Genomic DNA, 22,969 nt, shown 5'->3' on the forward strand with positions numbered 1-22,969 from the left:
GATCGAGCCCTGCAGAGCCTGCTCAGGATTATCTCTCTCCCTCTCTCTCAAGGTTTATCAATTTTGTTGATTTTTTTCAGAGAACCAGTCCTCCTGGTTTCATTGATCTATTCTATTGTTTTATTAGTTTCTATATATTTTTGCTCTAATCTTTATTATTTCCTTCCTTCTGATGGCTTTAGGCTTTGTTTGTTGTTCTCTTTCTAGCTCCTTTAGGTGTAGGGTTAGGTTGTTTATTTGAGATTTTTCTTGCTTCCTGAGGTGGGCCTGTACTGCTATACACTTCCCTTCTTAGGAAAGTTTTGTTGCACCCCAAAGGTTTTGAACTGTTGTATTTTCATTCCTTTGCTCATTTTCTAATTGGGTTGTATGCCTTTAAATTTTTGAGTTGTAAGAGTTCTCATTATATTCTAGGTATTAAGCCTTTATCAAATACATGATTTCCAAATATTTTCTCCTATTCTGTATATTGTCTTTTCACTTTCTTGAAAACATCCTTTGTGCAAAACTTTCAAATTTTGATGAAGTTCAATATATCTATTTTTTCTTTTGTTGTTTATGCTCTTGATGTCCTATTTAAGACTCTGCTACCATATTTAAAATCATGAAGATTTAACCCTGTGCTTTCTTCTATGAATTTTATGGTTATTACTCTTATATTTAGGTCATTGATTCAGTAAATTAATTTTTTACATGGTTTAAGGTAGAGCTCTAACTTCATTCTTTTAAATGTGAAAATCCTAGGGCGCCTGGGTGGCTCAGTTGGTTGAGTGACCGACTTCGGCTCAGGTCATGATCTCACAGTTTGTGAGTTCGAGCCCTGCGTCGGGCTCTGTGCTGACAGCTCAGAGCCAGGAGCCTGCTTCTGATTCTGTGTCTCCCTCTCTCTCTGCCCCTCCCCGCTCATGCTCTGTCTCTGTCTCAGAAATAAACATAAAATTTTTTTTTTTATTGTGAAAATCCAGTTGTCCCAATGGATGCAATGGATGACAATTCTTTCCCCCTTGAGTGGACTCTGCACCCTTGTCAAAAATCAATTGGACAAAAATATATCAGACTATATTTAATCTATCTTATTTGCTTCTTCAATCTGAGGATTCAAATACTGCTTTAAATGAATTCATCTTCCTCTCTCCTCCTGTAGCTCCCATTAGGCCTGGAAGTTCTACTGGCCTTTTTAATTTGTTCATCCATGTTTCCTCATCTCGTTTTCATATTTTCTCTTTATCATCTTGTGCTGCATTCTGGGTAACTTTATTAAATCTACCTTCCAGTTTACCAATTCTCTTTTCAGCTAGGTCTAATGCACTATTGAATCTATCCACCAAATACAATCTCAGTAACAGTATTTTTCATTTTAAGAAGCTCAAATTTGATTCTTTGTCAGATTTAATTCCTTTTTTTTCATGTCTTATTTTTTTCTTATGGTTTGAATTTTTGTATGTCTCTAATGATTTTATATATACATATTTTATAGTGTCCTCTATAGTCTATCAATTCAAGTTCTTACAGAGCTAATCTTGTCCTTTATTGTATAATCCTTATTATAACTGCTGATCATTTCCATATATGATTTATAACTTACTTTTTAAACTGTAAGTTCATCCTCACTGAAGCTCAATTTCACTGAGGGAAATTCATGCATTCTGGAATATGGAGTGGTTTTGCATTTGCTTCTAAAAGATACCCCAGGTGTATCAGTAGCCTAAGACCTATTGTAATTAATTTGAGGATTCTTACACCATGCAGGTTTTAGCATCTGAAGTCCAAATCCACAGTTTCAGTTTTTCCTTAGAGACTCCTTTTTTTCACCCAGGATCTGAGCAGAGGCACGATTCTGCTTTTTAATTTTTTTGTTTTGTTTTTTGCTTCTTCTCTTAGTTCTCTATTTCACTGATTATAAAGCCCACTGAAGTTTCTGGTTCTATGCTGGTTTCTCAGTTCTGATGCTCTGGTTTTTATAAGTCCAGGACTTTTAGAATGAATGTTAAAACCAAACGCTCTAGCTCACAAATCATCTACCTCCTAGGTTGTACCATGCCAGCATAATTACTGCTGTGTTTGCAAATTCCCTCTTAATTCCTGGTAACTGGAGAGATCTGTCTTTATTGAAAGCTCAGATGTGTTTTAAGAGAAAAAGGTTGTTTATAAATGTATTCAGCATTTCTAGATATTTGTGTTGGGAATATTTCTATGTTAGCTTAATACACTTTTTGCAAGAATGAAAACACCTGTCATATTTTTCAACAAAACTGTTTTTGCTATCTATTGATTTTAGTATATCTTGTAGGTAGTCAAAATACTGGAGTTTCCTATAATTTTAAGCAGTTTTTTGGTTGATTCTCTTGGTTTTTCAAAGATAACATCTGCAGAAACAAATAAGACAAAAAAAAGTCTTGATTTCCCACTTTTATAACTTTTATTTTCTTATCCAAAGGTACTTATCACCATTTCTAAATCAGTGTTGAATAACAGTCCTATGTAAGAGCAACCTTGGGGTGCCTGGTTGGCTCAGTTGGTTAAGCTTCTGACTCTTGATTTCAGCTCAGGTCATGATCTCATGGTTGTGAGATTGAGCCCTACATCAGGCTCCACGCTAGACATGGAGCCTGCTTAAGATTCTTTCTCTCCCTCTGCCCCTCCCCTACTCACTCTCTCTAAAAAGAAAAAAAGAAAAGAAAAAGAAAAAAGAAGAAAAGAAAAGAAAAAAGGAGCAACCTCATCATCCTCCCAAATTCAATGGAAATATTTCACCATGTATGCCCCTGGGACAGTTTTTTACTCATTTAAAGAATGTATTATTCTATTCCTATTTTGCTAAGAAGATTTATTGGGATTGAATAATATTTTAAACTGTAAAAAAAAACTGAGATGTAATCCGCATCACATAACCATTTCAAAGTGAATAATTCAGTGGCACTTAGTACATTCAGTGCTGTGCAATCACTGCCTTTATCTAATTCTAAAAGAAAAACCAAAAGAAAAACCTGTACACATTAAGCATCTACTACCTGTAGCAGCACTTTCCCGAAGCCCCTTAGCAACCAATAACCTGCATTCTGTCTGTATGGATTTACCTAATCTGGATATTTCATATAAACGAAATCATACAATATGTGATCTTTTGTGTCTGGAGTATTTCACTTAGCAAGTTATTTTTGGGGTTCACACATCGTAGTATATATGAGAACTTCATTACTTTTTATAGCTGATACATACAATATTCCACTGTATGTATGTACCATAGTTTGTATATCCATTCTTCCACTGAGGGATATGTGGGCTGTTTCTACCTTTTGACTTTATGAATAGTGGTGGTATAAACATGAATGAATGTACACGTATTTATTTGAGTTTTCCCTTCTTTGAGGGTATATACCTAGCAGCAGAATTGCTGAGTCCTATGATAACTCTATGTTTAGCTTTTTGAGGAACCACCAAACTGCCATCCACAGAAATTGAACCATTTTACTTTCCCACTAGTAACGTATAAGGATTCTGGTTTCCCCACATCCTTACCAAAACTTATTTTCCTTTTTTTTTTTTTTTTTAAAGGAGAACCATCCAAGTGGGTGTGATGTGGCATTTCATTGTGGTTTTGATATGTATTTCCCTAATACCTAATGATGCTGAGTATCTTTTCATGTACTTGTTGGCCATCCGTACATCTTCTTAGGAGAAATTTCTATTCCAGTCCTTTGCCTATTTTTAAATCATGTTCTTTTATATATTCTAAATACTAGACTCTTATCAAACATGTGATTTCCAAATATTTTCTCCCATTCTGCAGTTTTTTAATCTTCTTGATAACTTCCTTAGTGCACAAAAATTTTACATTTTAATTAAGTCCAGGTTATCTATTTTTTCTTTTGTTGCCCATGGTTTTGATGTCTTTTCTAAGAATCTATTGCCAGATCCAAGGTCATGATAATTTACCACTAAGTTTTCTTCTACGAATTTTATGGTTTATAAGACTTAATAGTCTTATATTCCTTAAAATTTTTTTTTAATGTTTATTTATTTTTGAGAGCGAGGGGGGGGGGGCGAGAGAGAGAGACAGACAGACAGACAGCACCAAGTGGGGGAGGGGCAGAGAGAGAGGGAGACACAGAATCCGAAGCAGGCTCCAGGCTCTGAGCTATCAGCACAGAGCCCGATGCAGGACTAGAACTCAGGAACAGTGAGATCATTACCTGAGCTGAAGTTGGACGCTTAACCAACTGAGCTGCCCAGGTGCCCCTATTCTTATATTCTTATATTAACTTTTAAGTTAATTTTCTGTACATAGTGTAAGGTAGAGGTCTGGCTTCATTTTTTTTTCAATGTGGAAATCAAGTTGTTCCATCACCATTTGTTGAAGAGACCATTCTTTCCCCATTGAATGGTCTTGGTACCCTTTTCAAAAATCAATTGGCCACAGATGTAAAGGTTTATTTCTGTACTCTCAATTCTATTACATTGTTTTATACATCTATCCTTATGTCAGTACGACATTATTTTGATTATTATAGATTTGTACTAAGTTCTGAAATCCACAAGTGTGTATCATTCAACTTTGCTTCCATTTCAATGATGAAGTCCTTTTCTTAGGTTCATCAATGTGATGAACTGTATCAAATTTCCTAATACTGAATTATTTGTGGATTCTTAAGTTAAACCTTACTTTGGTCTTTATTATACTTTTAGATCCCACTTGTTCTATTTTTCTGCCTACTTTTTCATCTATATTTATAAGTGGAACTGGTCTATGGTTTTCTTTTTGTTTTATGCTATCTTTGTTATATCAGGATTCTATTAATGCCATAAAAAAATCTAGAAACCATTCTTTCCTCCCCCAACCCCCATATGCTCTGGTATAGTTAAAGAGCATAAGAATTATTCTTTGAGGTTTTGAAAGAATCAACCTGTGTAACCATCTATAATCTTTTTGGGGAGATAGTTTTGGGTTTTAAAAACACTATTTCCTTCATGGTTACAAGCCTATTCAACTTTTCATTTTCTACTATAATTAATTTTAGTAATATATATTTTCCTATAACATTCTTTTTTTAAAAGAAGAGGAGGGAGGGGCAGAGAGAAAAGAGGAGAGACCTGACGCAGACCCTGTGCTGACAGTAGACAGCCTGATGTGGGGCTCCAACCCACAAACTGTGAGATCATGACCTGAGCCGAAGTTGGACACTTAACCGACTGAGACACCCAGCGCCCCCTTCCTAGAACATTCTTAATCTAAATTTTCAAATTTATCACCATAAACTATATAATGTTCACATAACTTAAATCTGTGATTGGGTCTCCTCACTTTCTTATCTCTAGTATTATACAGCTGTGTTTTCTTTCTTTTTCTTTATTAGGACTCGTTCCTAATACTATATCCAAGTCACTTAATCCCTGTTTCCATTTTTTATTAACAATAAAATGACAAAGTAGGGTTTTATGGTCGCTGAGTTACCTTTAGGTGTTGAGATATGAATATAGGTTTCCAAGTGTTTCCAGAGGATTTTATTCTATCATTGTGGTGACTTCAACTGATCTCTTATGGGTATTTATCCCGGTAAAAAAAGGGGGGGGGCAGGGAGACTTAATGGAAAGGAGAGAACAAAAATATCTCATATATGGAATGACTCTTAGCTGCAAAATCTATTTTGGAAATGTGGAGATGGAAATCAGTGTTGTGCTTTACTAGACTATGAGAAAAACATGCCCATTGAAAAAAACATTATTAAAGAGGTCTCTTTTCTTTTCTGAGACACTATCTCACTGAAGAATTGCAGCTGACTTGTGTTTTAATGGCTAAAATATTTGACACTGGGACTTCTTTTGTCTGTATGCCTTTTCCAAACTCCCTCTGAGTAAGGGACTTTTATTCACAAAAATGTACTTTATAAAAACTAGTATGTGGAATTTCATTCTTGGATGAATTAGGTCATTTTTCCTTTTCTTGAAAAAATTATTCAAATAGATTTCCCCCCTTATTTTTGGTAATGTTAGCTATGAGAAGAAATGCGGAGTTCTGATGTGAAAGACTACGTAGTCAACACTTCCCAACATTAGCAAAAAGTAACATAATGATTAATTTACAAGAAAGTGTAAGGCACATTATCAGGTATACATGTCCAGTATTATATAGCAAATATAGGATGTAGATGTGTTGAACATGATATCAAAATTTGTTTCAGGCCTTTAATCAAAGGAGAGTAGTTAAGTCAAATTAAAATGGGTTACTTTTACATATAATTTTGGAGTACAATTACATTTGAACAAGTCATCTGACCTAAATATATGCATTAAATCTAATCACAGAAGTTTAAAGCTGAAAAGAACTTAAAGAGATTCAGAAACTTTACCTTTCAAATGTGGCACAGAGTGTCAAAAAAGTTAAGTGATTTACACAAAGTCATATAACTAGTAAATTAACAGAGCCAGGAATAGAACTTTGATCTTTTCACTTCTAGATCTTTCTTCCTTCAACTATCTCACTATCTTCTGTTTACTATCTCACATTACCTCTGCAACTTTGCTATTCAAATAATGGTTTATAGTTTACTGGTCTTACATACATTAACTTAATGCTAGTCTACTTTAAAAAAAAAAAAAAGAAAGAAAGAGAGGTTGATCAAATAGGAATAGTCATCCATTTTGGCAATGTTGTTTATGGCTGAAGTGGGTGGGGGGCATTCTTCCTCAGAGCTCAGTATTTCCTTCATAAATGAAATTACCCCGACTTTCCTAGTAACACTATAGTACTGCTAACCAAAGAGTAGATATGGGGGATTTTGCTTTATAAAAATATTATAGCTGATAAGTAAAGAAAGGATGACAGAATTAAAGTATCACCATTTTGCAACTTAATGATTTAATAATCCCAGGCAACGATCATGAATGGTTACTGATATCACAAAAAGATAATCAGCTATTGTGCATCTCCTGATCATAGCCCACAACACCAATGAAGTATTCCTGGAAAAACAAGCAAGCAAGCAAGCAAGCAAGCAAGCAAACAAACACAATCTAAGCTAAATCTGATCAAGCCTTTAAGAACCAACCCACAAAAATTATAGGAAACAGGGGCGCCTGGGTGGTTCAGTCGGTTAAGCGTCCGACCAGCTCAGGTCATGATCTCAGGGTTCATGGGTTAGAGCTCTGCATCTGGCTCTGTGCTGACAGCTCAGAGCTTGGAGCCTGCTTCGAATTCTGTGTCTCCCTCTCTCTCTGCCTTTTTCTGACTCACACTCTGTGTCTCTCTTTCTCACAAAAATAAACAAAACATTAAATTTTTTTTTTTTTAATTACATGAAACAGAGGAACATGTTAAACAGAATGAATTTTTGGCATTTTCAATTTGCTGAAGAGTGAAGAATTAGAGTTCCAGACCAACTAGATTAACAGGTTTCAGTGAACACCAAAGTATCTCAATTCAAATGCCAAAAAGAATTCCCTAAAAGTAGAAGTAAACCCGAAGTAGACAGAGCCTTCTTAAAACTGTAATCCAGCTTCTCTTAATATAAAACCAGACAAGGACATTATGAGAAAGAAAAATTACAATCCATTCAGGATCAAAAGTATAGATGTGAAATTTTTGAACAAAGTATTAGCAAAGAGAATCCAGAAATATACTCAGTAAACTCAACTTGATTGAGTACCTATAATGATCAAGTTGAGCTTATTCCAGGAATGTAAGGTTAACTATTCAAAAAATCTACTAAGTATAATTTACTACCAAACAGAATTAAAGATAAAGATTATATAATCTCTATAGGTACAGAATACACTTCTGATAAAACCTAGTTTCCACTCATAATTTAAACTATTTTTTAACCAAGAACAGAAGGGAACTTGTTTAATCTGATAAACTGTGGCAAGATTGGGAATGAGGTAAGAATTCTTATTATTACCAATTCTACTCAGAGTTATATATCAGTCCCTGACCAATGAAACAAAGGGACAAAAAAACTTTTAAGTATGTATAAGAAATACAACAATAATTATTCAGAGATAATATAACTGTATTAGTAAAAAACCCAAAGGAATATACAAATAAATTATTAGAATTAATAAATGAGTTTAGAAGGACTGTAGATATAATTTCAACATACAAAAGCCAATTGTATCATTTCACAGTATATACAAATATTGAATCATTATGTTGTACATCTGAAACTAACATAATGTTATATGTCCATTATATTTCAATTTTTTAAAAAGTCAATTGTATTTCTATAACAGCAATAAGCAGAAAATGAAATTTTGAAAAAGATACCAATAAGAGAATCAAAACTAAATGCCTGATGTCATCCTTCATTCATGAATCTATTCTTCTAACAACGTCTTTCCTAAAATAATATGGCAACTCTACCCTTCCAATTGCTCAGATCAAAAACCTTGGCACTAGGGATGCCTGGGTGGCTCAGTCAGTTAAGCATTGGATTTCTGATTTCAGGTCAGGTCATGATCCCACAGTTCGTGAGTTCAAGCCCTGAGTTAGGCTCCTTGCTAACAGCGGGAGCTCACTTGGGATTCTCTCTCTGCCCCTCCTGTGTGAATGCTCTCTCTCTCTCTCTCTCTCAAAATAAACAAACAAACTTAAAAAAGAAAAAACACCTTGACACTATCTTTGATTTCTCTTTCTCCTTGTCAACACTTCACAAATTTAATAAATCAACAAATACTACCAGCCCTATCTACAAAATACACGCAGAATCTAATCCCTTCTCACCACTTTCAGTACTATCACCCTGATGTAAGCCATCATCATCTTTCAGGTCTGGATTTTCATAACAGCCACTTAACTGGTCTCTCTGCTTTCACCCTTGCTCTTCTCTACAGTAGATTCTTAGCACAAGAGTCAGAGTAATCCTTTTACAATCTAAGTTATATAATGTCACTCCTCTGCTCAAATGTCTCCAGTGGCTTCTCATTTCACTCTAAATAAAAGCCAAAGTCCTTAAAATGGTCTTATAAGACTCTATACCACTGGTTTTTTCAAAGGGGTGTGTTCAGGAAATATATGGAGGCATTTTTGGTAACAGTGACTTGGAAAGTTACTCATAGGTATTGTGCACAGATGATACCCTGCTTCCTGTATGACATCTGACTGTGCTACTGGGCATTAGTATCCATTTTAAGTGAATGGATAAAAAACTTACTTGTAATTATTTAAACTCTAACTCCATTTTACATATATACACAATATTTTTTGCATAATTGCAATTGCTATGTCAATCAAGGAAAGAATTTTACTTTGATAAGAATTTTACCAAAAGCTGTTCACCATTTCAGAAAATAACATCACCACTTACAATCCACTTGTGGTATATGAGTTATCAATATATCGTATCAGTCTACATTTGCAGCTCTCATCCACAGTGATTCTAAGGTAAAGGTTTACTACTTTAGGTCTTCTAGGGTAATTATGTCCAAGCACTCACACACTGGTTTAATTTTATTAAAGTTTTTTTGTTTCTTCTTTATATATTTAATTATGTAAGCATAAGTAGGTTATACTATGTATATATTTCATTTAGGATAGTATAAGAAGTATTATAAGATATTTGTAGTAAAAATATAGATGATAGATCTGACCAGTGTGAAAAGTATTAAACTACATGCATGATCAGGCACTTTGCTACTTAGCTGATCTTACCTCTACTTGTACTACCTGCTCTAAATACACTGGCTTCCTTGCTGTGTCTCCAACATACCATTCTCCTGCCCTAGACCTTTTGCACTTGCTGCCCTTTCTGTCTACAATCTGCCTCTTACTTTCTTTGAGTCTTCACTGAAAAGTCACTTTTGCAGTGAAGGCTCCCCCAACCATCTTATTTTAAATTTCACTACCCTTATCACCATGCACTTCCTTCAAACCTAGAACCCTTTTGATATACCAGGTACTTCATACATTTTTATTTTTTCACCAACTAGAATGTATACACTGTGCAGGAATTTTGTCTGTTTTGTTTGCTATACTACCCATGCCTAGAACACTGTCCGGCAAACAGCAGGCATTCAGTAAATTGAATAACTTTTAAATGAATTAATGAATTACTAGACTCATAGAGAAGAAAATGTAACACATTACTTAGCTCTACATTAAACAATTAAGAATCATTATACTGAAACCTCTTACACTAAACTTGACAAAGAAAGGGGGACAGGGGCACCTGGGTGGCTCAGTCGGTTAAGCATCGGACTTTGGCTCAGGTCATGATCTCATGGTTCTTGAGTTTGAGCCCCCCAACAGGTGAGCAAGAGCCCCACTTCGGGTGAGCATGAGCCCTGCGTCAAGTGAGCATTAGCCCTGCTTCTCTCTCTATCTCATTCCCTTACTAAAAAAAAAAAAAAAAGAAAAAGAAAAAAAGGAAAGAAAAGAAAAAGGAAAGAAAAGAAAAAAAGAAAGGGGGACAACTTATGGTTGTAGGACAAAATGTAAATGTCACTGACCTTATAAAATTAAAAAGAAAAGCACAGTTGACATAAGTTTGAAGGTAAGAGAGTTAGGGGTTTTAGTATTTTTATTTTACATGGTAGAGAATCGAGACATACCATCTAAAATTAAAGAAGAAAAAACTTATGAGTATAGGAAACTAATAGAAAAACCAAAAATAGTAATTCCAAAAGTCTGGGTGGAGAAGAGACAAAGAGCAGATGGAAGGACAGGATATGTGGGTTAAATGATCCTTTGTCACCTTTACAGTGGAGAACCAATGATAAAACTGGTAAGTTAAGAACAGACACTAAAACGATATTATCTAAAGAAGGTAAAATATTACCAATTATAGAAGCAAAAATAAAAATGGTTAAATGTCCCTGGGAAGTGGGATTAGTGGTAGAGAAGGTGTTGTCTCCTCACCACAAGCATATATTACTTCAATGGAAAATCTTAAGTTTAAATTAAATTCAACACCATTTTAATAAAATTTTAATTCACATATCATGGTTATAAAATCATAATGTAGTCCTTAAGAACACAATCCTCTACGGGCGCCTGGGTGGCTCAGTCAGTTAAGAGTCCAACTTCAGCTCAGGTCATAATCTCGTGGTTTGTGAGTTTGAGCCCCACGTCAGGCTCTGTGCTGACAGCTCAGAGCCTGGAGCCTGCTTCGGACTCTGTGTCTCGCTCTTTCTCTCCCCTGCTCATACTCTGTCTCTCTCTCTCAAAAATAAATAAACTTTTAAAAAATTAAAAAAAAAAAAAGAAAGAAAAAGAACACAATCCTCTAAATCAAGACCACAGGAATTCAGTGTTGGCTTCAAATAATCAGATATCACCAACTATTCACTAGCACTATCATGTAACAGAAATCTCACTGAATCATATTATGTCATAAACAAAATCATCAGCTCTTAAGAGATTCTGAATAGAGCTAACACTTCCTTTCAAAATCCACAGCAAATCATGAGTAACTGAAATGCTTGGGATTCATAAACCAATAACATTTCACAGTTTATGTTAAAAAGTTATCTGAAACAAGAAACATTTTTCCCAAATTTTTAATGTTTCAGTAATCTCTACACCCAACCGGGAGCTTGAACCCACGACCCTGAGATAAAGAGTCCCATGCTCCTCTGATTGAGCCAGCCAGGCACACCCAAATTTTTAATGTTTCAAACAGAAAACCAGATTATGATGTATAGTTGTCACTGTTAGCAAGCTAGAGAACTAAGAAATGAAAACAATGTATCTATTAACCAACTGGTCACTTCGATTGATTTATTTCATTGGTACCATATATGTGAACCTTACGTTTGGATCACTACCAATCAACTGGAGTATCTTCCAAAAAATTACAATGTGAGGCAGCTATGAAATGAAACATTATTGCATATGCAGAGGATTGTCACATTCAGACAATAAAATTATGAGTAGCAATAAAAGTCCCATCCCTTGGGATAAACAGAATTTTTAAAGCTGTAAGAGATTGCTGCGACCAATGCATTAAGTCCTCAGGCATCAAACATCTATCAAAAGCTTCTGACTCCTATTCAAGAGAAGATATTTAACTTGCAGTGTTAAAAATTCAATTAAGGAAAAAACCCAAGAAATAAGAAATGCAGATTTAGAACTCCAGTATTCAGTTGGCATCTAACAAATAACAATAACAGCAGCACCAAAATTTATTGTATACTATGTGCCAGCAGTGTTGTGTTTTTCATGTACCATATTTGCTCATTTATTTCTCAGAACACCTATATTAGATAAGTACTATTTCTCATTTTACAACTGAAGAAACAGAGGTGGAGAAAGTTTAAGTAATTTGATTACGGTCACAGTTAATAATAACTGGCATAGCACCAAAACAAACTTGGGTAGTTTGGCTTGAAAGCATATGCTCTAAATGGATAAAGAAATTGTGGTTTATATACACAATGGAGTACTATGTGGCAGTGAGAAAGAATGAAATATGGCCCTTTGTAGCAACGTGGATGGAACTGGAGAGTGTGATGCTAAGTGAAATAAGCCATACAGAGAAAGACAGATACCATGTGTTCACTCTTAGGTGGATCCTGAGAAACTTAACAGAAACCCATGGGGGAGGGGAAGAAAAAAAAAAAAGAGGTTAGAGTGGGAGAGAGCCAAAGCATAAGAGACTCTTAAAAACTGAGAACAAACTGAGGGTAGTTGGGGGGTGGGAGGGAGGGGAGGGGAGGTGATGGGTATTGAGGAGGGCACCTTTTGGGATGAGCACTGGGTGTTGTATGGAAACCAATTTGACAATAAACTTCATATACTGAAAAAAAAAAAAAAAAAGAAAGCATATGCTCTAGATGCCTCTCTAAAATTTATTACAGAGCCAATGAAGGACAGAAAGCAGGCAAGTGACATAGTCATATCTGCAATTTAAGAAGATCACTATTACAGCCTTAAGATAATAGTTTGAAAGGGATTAGCCACAAGAAAAACAGTCAAGAGAACTGTAATGGTCTAGGGAGAAAAAAAAGCTGAGGACTCGATTAAACAGTAGCAGGAGGAGAAAGAACAAAAAGGCAGAGGATAGATATTTAAGAAGTATAGATATGATATAATGACAGTGACTGACATTGTTAGTTGCCTACATGTCAGCCAGTCTTTCAACAGATTTCCCCTGCCAGAAGAGCCTAACTCCTTGGTACAGGCTGAAAATAGCAAATAATTGCTTTCTTGGCTTTCCTTGCAACTATAGCATGGAAGTTTAATTCAATCCTAGCCAAAGGAAAAGCAGTAGGAAGTCTCTGTGTGTATGTTTATAAGGGGCTGTCCCATTCTGATATAAAAGACATTTACTCCCTAGTCTTTATTTTTAGATAATGATGAGTGAGGGTATAAATTATTCTTTTTTTAAAGAAGTTTATTTATTTTGAGAGAGAGTGTGTGAGAGAAAGCAGGGAAGGGGCAGAGAGAGGGAGAGACAGAATCCCAAGCAGGCTCCACGCTGTCAGCACAGAGCCTGATGGCAGGACTCAAACCCACGAACTGTGAGATCATGACCTGAGCCAAAACCAAGAGTTGGATGCTCAACTGGACTTGGCCAGCCAGGTGCCCTACTTTAAATTAGGTTGCTGGATTCTGTTAATATTTTGTCAAAAGTTTTGTGTTAATATCTATACAATAATTTAGTTTGTAGTTTCCTTCTCTTATGCTGTCAAGTTTTAGAATGCTACACATATAAAAAGAAATTTCTAAGTTTATAAAATGAATTTGGAAGGCTCTGATGAACAAATAAAGCATGACTTTTATCTTTTCGTTAAAAGATTAATAGTTCCCAGGCCACTTGGGTGGCTCAGTTGGTTAAACATCTGGCTCTTGATTTCAGCTTGGGTCATGATCTTGCGGTTCGAGGGGTTGAGCCTTACGCTGGCATTGCAGAGCCTGCTTGGGATTCTCTCTCTCCTTTTCTCTCTGCTCCTCCCCCGCTCACACATGCATGCACATACTCTCTCTCTCTCTCTCAAAATAAATGAGTACACTTTAAAAAAAAATATTAATAGTTCCCTTGGTATGTTAGGGTTGGAAAGTAGAAAAAGGGAGGTAGGTAACTTTTACATATTACGATATTTCTTCTACAGGAGTTGGTCTTTTTATATTTTGTTTCTTTGGAGTTAGTTTTGGTCATTTATACAATCCAAGAATATTACCAATTCTATCCATGTTTTCAAGTTTATTTGCCTATATTTTTTTTTAAGAGAGAGAAAGAGAAAGGGCAAGAGTAGGGGAGAGAGGCAGAGGAAGGGGGAGAGGGAAAGGGGGGGAGAGAGGGAGAGAGGGAGAGAGGGAGAGAGGGAGAGAGGGAGAGAGGGAGAGAATGAATATGAATCTTAGGCTCCATACTCAGAGTAGAGTCTGATGCAGCGCTTGATCCCATGACCCTGGGATCATGACCTGAGCCAAAATCAAGAGTTAGATGCTCAACTGACTGGGTCACCCAGGCACCCCTATAGAATCTTAATTTTAAAAATGCCATTGGTATCTGTGATTATTTTCCCATTTTATTTTTTTTTGTGCATTCGTGCACAAAAGTATATTTAGTAACTTCTAATTTAGTATTAACATTGTACATCAAAATACACATTACATGGTAGGTAAGCCACTGGATCAGAAATACTGAGGGGCACCTGGGTGGCTCAGTCGGTTGAGCGTCCGACTTCGGCTCAGGTCATGATCTCGCGGTCCGTGAGTTCGAGCCCCGCGTCGGGCTCTGTGCTGACAGCTCGGAGCGTGGAGCCTGTTTCAGATTCTGTATCTCCCTCTCTCTGACCCTCCCCCATTCACGCTCTGTCTCTCTCTGTCTCAAAAATAAAGGTTAAAAAAAAAAATTAAAAAAAAAAAAAAGAAATACTGAAATAGCAAGAGCCCTACTTTCTGTATCATGGCTATATGCTTACACGCAAAATAAAAAAAGCCTGTGTGATACTGTGATTTACAAGAAACACAGATTTGGTCATTCAGATAACCACAATATATTTCTCATATATATTTGGTCTTCATCCACAGTTCCTGACTCACAGCTCCCAAAATCTTTGGAATTTCCTGAGTATTGAGAGTGATAAAGGTGTCTTTTGTTCCGTAAAGGAGGCAACTTTCTCGGAAAACACCTAAGGATGGCAGCTGGTTGCCAGGAGGACCAACCATGTGAATAAAGGGTTGGATCTGTCAGTCTCACCTCCCAACCCCTGGAGAGGGGAGAGGGGCTAGAAACTGAATCAGCCAATGACTTAGTCAATTATGACTATGTAATGACACCTCATAAAAACCCAAAAGGACGGTTTTTTGGCTTTTATTTTTGGAGTGCTTCCATACTTGGGTAACCAGAACATTTTCACATGCCACTAAGCCAGTCCCCAAGCTCCATGAGGCCAGAAGCTACTTTGTTCAAAACCTCACCCTATATATCTCTTTATCTCACTGTTGATTCATACCCTTTATCATGTCCTTTCATCAACTATTAAATGTAAGTGTCCCCTTGAGTTCTGTGGGCAGCTCTAGCCAATCTCTAAGGAGATCATTGGATCTCCAATCTGTAACTGGTTACTCAAAAACACAGGTTAACAGCCTGGGGCTTGTGACTGGCATCTGAAGTAGGGGGTGAGAGGAAAGTCTTATAGGACTGAAGCATGAAACTGGAATCTGATGAATTCTCAAACACTATGCTGGTGTCTAAGAGCTGCTTGGTGTTGCTAGGGCAGGGGGTGGGGAGATGATCCCCCTCACCATGTTCTAATGGACAACACAAAAAACCCTATTATTAAAATACTACCTCTTAAAACTTCTAGCACAATGGCAATCCTTATCTTAGAAAGAAATGGGGCCCAGAACAACTTGGCAGATCACTTAATATAGCAAAATGCTGGTCCAGGAGGTAAACACATCCAAATCCAGCCATTCATGTGCTCAATTCTCCATTTGGTCTATCCGATTTGTACATACCAGCCCACTTCCTGGTTCAGGATTATAACCTTAAACCAATGGAATAAAGTCCTTCCATCTCATTTAACAGTGAATTGAATTAGATCAGTTTACAAACAATACGAATAAGCATAAATCCTGTATCCAGCCCCTCAAATCTCCCAAATTTGAAGATAATATGAAATCCAGAATCTATCCAACAGAAGGTCCATTTTAGCATTCTGTATGTATTCTACATAACTAGAGAATTAAGATTTTAATTACAAATCAAAGGACTGATGAACTGGCTTAGATTCCAGCAACTGATTTTAACTGAAAATAACACTAGCATTTTAAAATATAATGTTAGTACGCAATTACAGGTAAACTTAGTATATTACTTTAACTGATGAAGCATACTGTTTTTTGTTTTTGTTTTTGTTTTTGTTTTTAACGTTTTATTTATTTTTGAGACAGGGAGAGACAGAGCATGAACAAGGGAGGGTCAGAGAGAGGGAGACACAGAATCTGGAACAGGCTCCAGGCTCTGAGCTGTCAGCACAGAGCCCGACGCGGGGCTCGAACTCACGGACTGCGAGATCATGACCTGAGCCAAAGTCGGCCGCTTAACCGACTGAGCCACCCAAGCGCCCCTGAAGCATACTGTTTTAATCAACAGTTCTCAAAATTTTTGGTCACAGGACCCAATTACACTGAGGACCCCAAGGCATTTTTGTTTGTGTCAGTTATATCTATTGATAATTTTACTATATTAGAAATTAAAACTAAGAACTTTTAAAAATATTTAATTCATTGAAAAATAATAATAAATGCGTTTACATGTTAACGTAAATGGCATTTAATGGAAAAGAACTATATCAAAATGAAACAATTTTGTGAGAAGGGTGGCACTGTTTCACATTTCTGCAAATCTCCCTAATATCTGGCTTAATAGAAAACTAGATTCTCAAATTTGGCTAATATCTGGCTTAATAGAAAACTAGATTCTCAAATCTGCATCTAGATTCAATCTATTGGAATATGTCATTTTGATACATATTTTCACACACAGATATATAGCTGGAAAAGAAAGTACTTCAGGATCTCACGAAAAGATTTTGGGGACCTCACTTTGAGAACCACTACATTAAGTTTTTATAGGTAATACTTCACTTCTAACATTAAAATTCCTCCTCTATTAAAAAAATTATTGGGGCACCTGGGTGGCTCAGTCAGTTAAGTGTCTGACTCTTGATATGTGCTCAGGTCATAATCTCACGGTTCACAAGATTGAGCCCCACGTCAGGCTCTGCACTAAGCATGGAACCGCTTGGGATTCTCTTTCTCCCTCTCTCTCTCTCAAAATAAACATTAAAAAAAAAAAAAGATGATCTCTGTTACACTAGCAGAATTGCAAGACAAGCTTTGAAACCTACTTTAATTAATTACTAATTAAATTGTAATACTAAATTGTACTTATACAGGCACCAGTATACTTTAACATACTTGGCAGAGATCAAACTAGTTGCAGTTTCACTTGATTACAGTCTAGTAATCACATTTCTATTTCCAGTAATTGCATATTCTGTATCTCCCATTCTCTGGAGTAGCTATTCTAATGTCTTCAAATCTAATTCCACAACTTCTCTCCTCACTCTTCTACAGATGTCTTCACTTCCTATTTCCTTGAGAAAATATGCCTTTAAACTCCAATTTTAAGCCACCAACACCATAAATGTAAGGCATTTACACTCCATTTGTTACCTTTGCTACTATTAAAATAGAAGCAGCATCCTTCCTCCATCTAAAACAAATCCACTTTCTACATGCTTCTTAAAGGCCCTTTAGTGATGCTCAAGTCTCTCCTACCTTAAAAACAAAATTCAACATAAAATCAAACTACCAGTGATTTATAGACTTTAACTGAGTAAACTTTATGGTATGTAAATTATATCTAGTAAAACTGGTAAAAACAACAATAACACACAGCTTTTCAACCTCACACTCCCTTTGCTACTCTGCCTTTCTGCTCTCCTTTGAAGACAAACTTTTTCATTAAAAATTTTTTTAACTACCTTATTGAGGTATAACTGACATATAATGAACTATATATATTTAAAGTTACAATATGCTCAGTTCTTGCATATACCTGAGAAACCATGATCACAATCAGTATAATAATCGGCCATCACCACTGAAAGTTTCCTTGTGGGCTTCGTAATACTTCCCTTTCTCCCCTCCCCATCTTCACACAACCTTGTCTGACGAACTTCTCGAATTAGTAATCTCTAGATTTGTCATCTTCTTTCTTATTTTGCATCCATTCACTCCTCAATCTAGACTCCATCCTTATGACTCCACTGTAAGTGCTATCATGAGAATCACCAGGACTTTCAAATTTTTAAATTAATGAAGTTTCATTTTCTCCTCGATAGCACTTGACCACTTTCTCCTTCCTTGAAACTTGGCTTCTGAGATCACACTCTTCAGGTTTCCCTTATACCTCTCTGGCTACTCATTCTTATTCTCCTTTGAAGATAACCCATTTCACTGCCTGTCCCTTCTATGTTTGTCCTAGGCCCCCCTCTCCTCTCACTTCTTCTAGGCAATCTCACTCATGACTTCAAGGATAATTTATATATAGTCAACTCTCATTATTCAAGAATTCCTTATTTGCAAATTTGCCTACTTACTAGAATTTATTTGTAATCTCAAAATGAAAACTCATGGTGTTTGTGGTTAAGTAGGTATCTTCATGTCCGTCTTTCCTAGACACCTCAAAAGGAATTCATCTTCTCTACCCTCAAACGTGTTCTTCCTCAGTGAGCATGCTCACCACCTTAATAGTTGTCTACATGGGAAACTTTTTATACCAACTCATCAGTAGTTCAGAATTCAGCAGTCCCCAGGGCAAGGCCAGATAAGACATCATTTGTCCAGCTATATTTGAGGAAATTCATCTATTTTTAGGCTATAGAAAATAATTCAGGTTCTGATTCTCCTATCCAACCATATGGCATTTGTACTTAAGTGCATGGGGTGGGAAGGGAAGGCAGATAAAGCGTGGGGAGCCACAACGTAGAAGAGGGGATGAATGTTTTGTCGAAAGGATTTCAAAACACCATTTGGAGAAGATCATACAAAAAACGTCCTAAGTAAGGTGTCCTGCCTGCATAAGATGTAAATCTTACATCTTAAATGCTTATCTCTAAAGCACATCTAATCAGCTGTTTCTTATGACAAATGACAGTATGATAGTGAACCTTATTTATCACACACAAAATACTTAAAAGTTGTATATTTCATAGCCAATTGGAAGTGCTTCAATTAATTTTACTTCAGTTATTTCAGTACTATATACCAGTCTCTCAGAACCCTGTGAATGAGGTTTTTAAAAATATATATATGTTTATTTATTACAAATATAACATGTTCATGACAAGAAATGTCACTAGTTCCAAAGGATACATAGTGAAAAGTAAAAAGATCCCCAAACCTTCACACGCATTCTGTAATTCATATTTATTTGTGTCTTCTTAACAGGTATTTCTTATATATATAAGCAGATATATAGATTTTTTTCTTTAAAAAAATTTTAACATTTATTTATTATTTTTGAGAGACAGAGCACAAGTGGGGGAGTGCCAGAGAGAGAGAGAGAGAGAGAGAGAAAGAAAGAAAGAAAGAAAAAAAAAAGAAAGAAAGAAAGAAAGAAAGAAAGAAAGAAGGAAAGAAAGAAACAGAATCTGAAGCAGGCTCCAGGCTCCGAGCTGTTCGCACAGAGCCTGACGTGGGGCTCGAACTCACAAACCATGAGATCACTACCTAAGCTGAAGTCAGACGCTTAACAGACTGAGCCACCCAGGCACCCCAGATTTTTTCCTTTTAACTATAAACAGAATCATATTATGTATACTGTTCGTGCCCTGCCTTTATCACTTAATAATACACTAAAGTCATCTTACTGTATGAGCATGTCAGAGAATATTCTTTCAGTGTTTCCTCTGTCAGTCAATGATCATCACCTCTATCAGTCTGGCACAAGAAACCAGGTATCAGCCTTAACACCATTCTTTTTCATTCCCTAGGTTCAGTCCATTTCCAATTCCTATTGCCTTTATCTCTTAATTATCTCTCAATTTACTTCATTTCTTTTCATCTCCACAGTTACCATCTTAGTCCAGACTAAACATGATCTCTCCTCTGGATTACTGTAATAATCCTTCACCAGACTCTTCGCACCTACTATGGACTACCTCCAAACCACACCACACCCACAGTCCCAGTTTGGGAAGAGGAAAAAGTTCTGGAGATGGGTGGTGCTGATGACTGCATAACAATATGAATGTTACTAATATTAGTGTACTATGCACACAGAAATGGTTAAAATGGTGAATTTTATGTTACATATTTTACCACAATAAAATGAACAAAAGATGAAAAAAACCCACACCATTTAGTGGCTTCCAGTAACTCTTAAAGTCCAAAATCCTTAACATGGCCTACAAGGGCCCCACCCTATTTCTTTCCAGGTTCATCTCATATAAGTTCTTACACCATAGCCTTCCCTTTTTAAAAAGCACTTATCTCAGTTTGTAATCACATTAATGCAAATATCTAATTAAAGTCTGTCTTCCTACAAGGACACTATCAACTCTACAAGAGCAAGAACTGTCTTTATTTACCACTTAGCATATGTCTGGTGCACAGTAGGTATTCAAAAAAATTTATTAAATGAATACAGATCTACCTTATTCTTTTTTTTTTTTTTTTTTTTTGTAACGTTTATTTATTATTGAGAGAGAGAGACAGAGCATGAGCAGAGGAGGGACAGAGAGAGAGGGAGACACAGAATCCAAAGCAGGCTCCAGGCTCTGAGCTGTCAGTACAGAGCCCAACGTGGGGCTCAAACTCACAAACCATGAGATCATGACCTGAGCCGAAGTCAGATGCTTAACGGACTGAGCCACCCAGGTGCCCCTCTTGTTTTTTAATAGTGGCAAAGAATTCCACTAATGGATTCCTAACTTCTTTATCCAATCCCAGAATGATGGGCATTTAACTTGTTTCCAGATTTTTGCTATCAAACGATGCTAAGATGACCACTTTTGCCAGTATATCTGTGAATGTACTTAAATGTAATCCTTTTTTTTAAGTTTATTTTTTTTAGTAATTTCCATACCCAACTTGGGGCTCAAACTCATTACCCTGAGATCAAGAGTTGCATGGTCTTCCAATTGAGCCAGCTAGGTGCCCCTTAAATGTAATTCTTAAATGTAAAATGTCTGGTCAAATGAAAAGTGCATTTAAAATTTTAACTGGTATTTCCAAATTGCTCTCCTAATAGGTTATAATTTATATTGCAAGCAATCAACAATGTGTAAGAGTACCCATTTCCACAATACTCATATAATCAAAATGAGCCTATTTTGGGGGGTGAGGTTGGGGGAAGTAGAAGAGTGTTAGTTTTTGTATGAGAGGGTTTTTTTCATATCTTAATATCATGCCAAAAATTTTAAAATAAAATATTTAAGTTTATTATTCCTATAAAAGAACTCATTTCAGCGAATAAGTTAAGTAGCAAAGCTAAGTGATTAGGATTTCTTTTTTTTTTCTTTGAGAGACTGTGTGCACAAGCAGGGTAGAGGGACAGAAGGCGGGGGAGAGAAAGAGACAGAGAGGAGAGAGGGGAGGGGAGGGGAGGGGAGGGGAGAGGAGGGGAGGGGAGAGGAGAGGAGAGGAGAGGAGAGGAGAGGAGAGGAGAGGAGAGGAGAGGAGAGGAGAGGAGAGGAGAGGAGAGGAGAGGAGAGGAGAGGAGAGGAGAGGAGAGGAGAGGAGAGGGAAAGCAGGATCCTTACTAAGTCTGGAAACCTATGACCCTGGGATCAATACCTGAGCTGAAATCAAGAGTCAAGACACTTAATCAACTTGAGCCACCCAGGCACCCCAGAAAATGCTTAGTAATTGACAGACTGTGGAAAAATTTGTATATTTTTCATGTATGTATTTAAAATATATATTCTATAAATCACTTTTCTGTCATATAGATTTTTTTCCTTTCTGAAGCTTCAGGCTATGTTTCAATCAATGGTAGAAAATCACAATAAGACTACGTATACATAAGAATAGGTAGAAAATAGAGAAATATGTTAACATTTTATATTAGACAAAATTTTTTTCTGGAAGATATTAACATTTTGGTCTAGTTCCTTCTATTTTTTTGTATCCACACTTAATACATCTCATAGCATGCTTATATAATTATAAATTACTTCTTTTCACTAAAGAGTATAACATGTACACTTCTTTCATGACCTTAAATGTGACCCTTCTTCGGAGTGTCAAGTAATAGTAAGAAAAAACACCTATATGGCACCCCCTTCTCTAGATCTTCACTATGTTATTACTTCTTTGAGCTTCCATTTTCTGATCTTACAGGTGAAGGCATTAGTTTAAATGACCTCTGTAAGATTAACAGTTATAAGATTAAAGAGAAAATTCCTTTTGATTTAACTCTTTTAAGATTTTCTAGAACACACCAGGCCTGTATTTAAGAAAACAGACTCCCTATTCCCTCTGCTCCACCACTTAGTAAACATTTACCACTCAAAATAATTTCATTTGTAATAATTTGGGACTTGGGGGCACCTGGGTGGCTCAGTTTGTTAAGTGTCCGACTTTTGGCTCAGGTTGCGATCTCTAGGTTTGTGAGTTCAAGCCCCACATCAGGCTCTCTTCTTCAGATCCTCTGTCACCCTCTCTCTGTCTCTCCCCTGCTTGTGCTCACTCACTCTCTCTCAAAAATAAACAAAACAAAACAAGGAAAGCTATCCATGCAAAATTGTCATTAAAAAAAAATAATAATAGTAATAGTAATAGTAATAATAATTTGGGATTTTTAGATATTTCAGGATTAGTTTTTCATCAGAAATGATCTTATTTGTAGTGATTCTAGAGTATATATCAGAAATTCCTATTTAAATATAAAGAGAAAAAAAATCACTAATTATAATTGTTTTCCTTATTAATTCTACCTTGAAGCAGAAGATAAAGAGGTTCATTTTTAGAGGGTTCTCTTTTAATTGTCCTAATTAATAGGATTTCACACAC

General features: G+C 36.2%; 1 protein-coding gene across 9 annotated transcripts in view; it reads right to left on the reverse strand.

The window, feature by feature from the left end:
• Positions 1-22,969, reverse strand: part of NUMB (NUMB endocytic adaptor protein) — a 201,087-nt gene that overhangs the window by 51,896 nt on the left and 126,222 nt on the right. The gene's annotated exons all lie outside the window — the stretch shown is intronic.

The sequence above is a fragment of the Panthera leo genome, chromosome B3 (genome assembly GCF_018350215.1).
Source record: "Panthera leo isolate Ple1 chromosome B3, P.leo_Ple1_pat1.1, whole genome shotgun sequence".
Classification (NCBI taxonomy): domain Eukaryota; kingdom Metazoa; phylum Chordata; class Mammalia; order Carnivora; family Felidae; genus Panthera; species Panthera leo.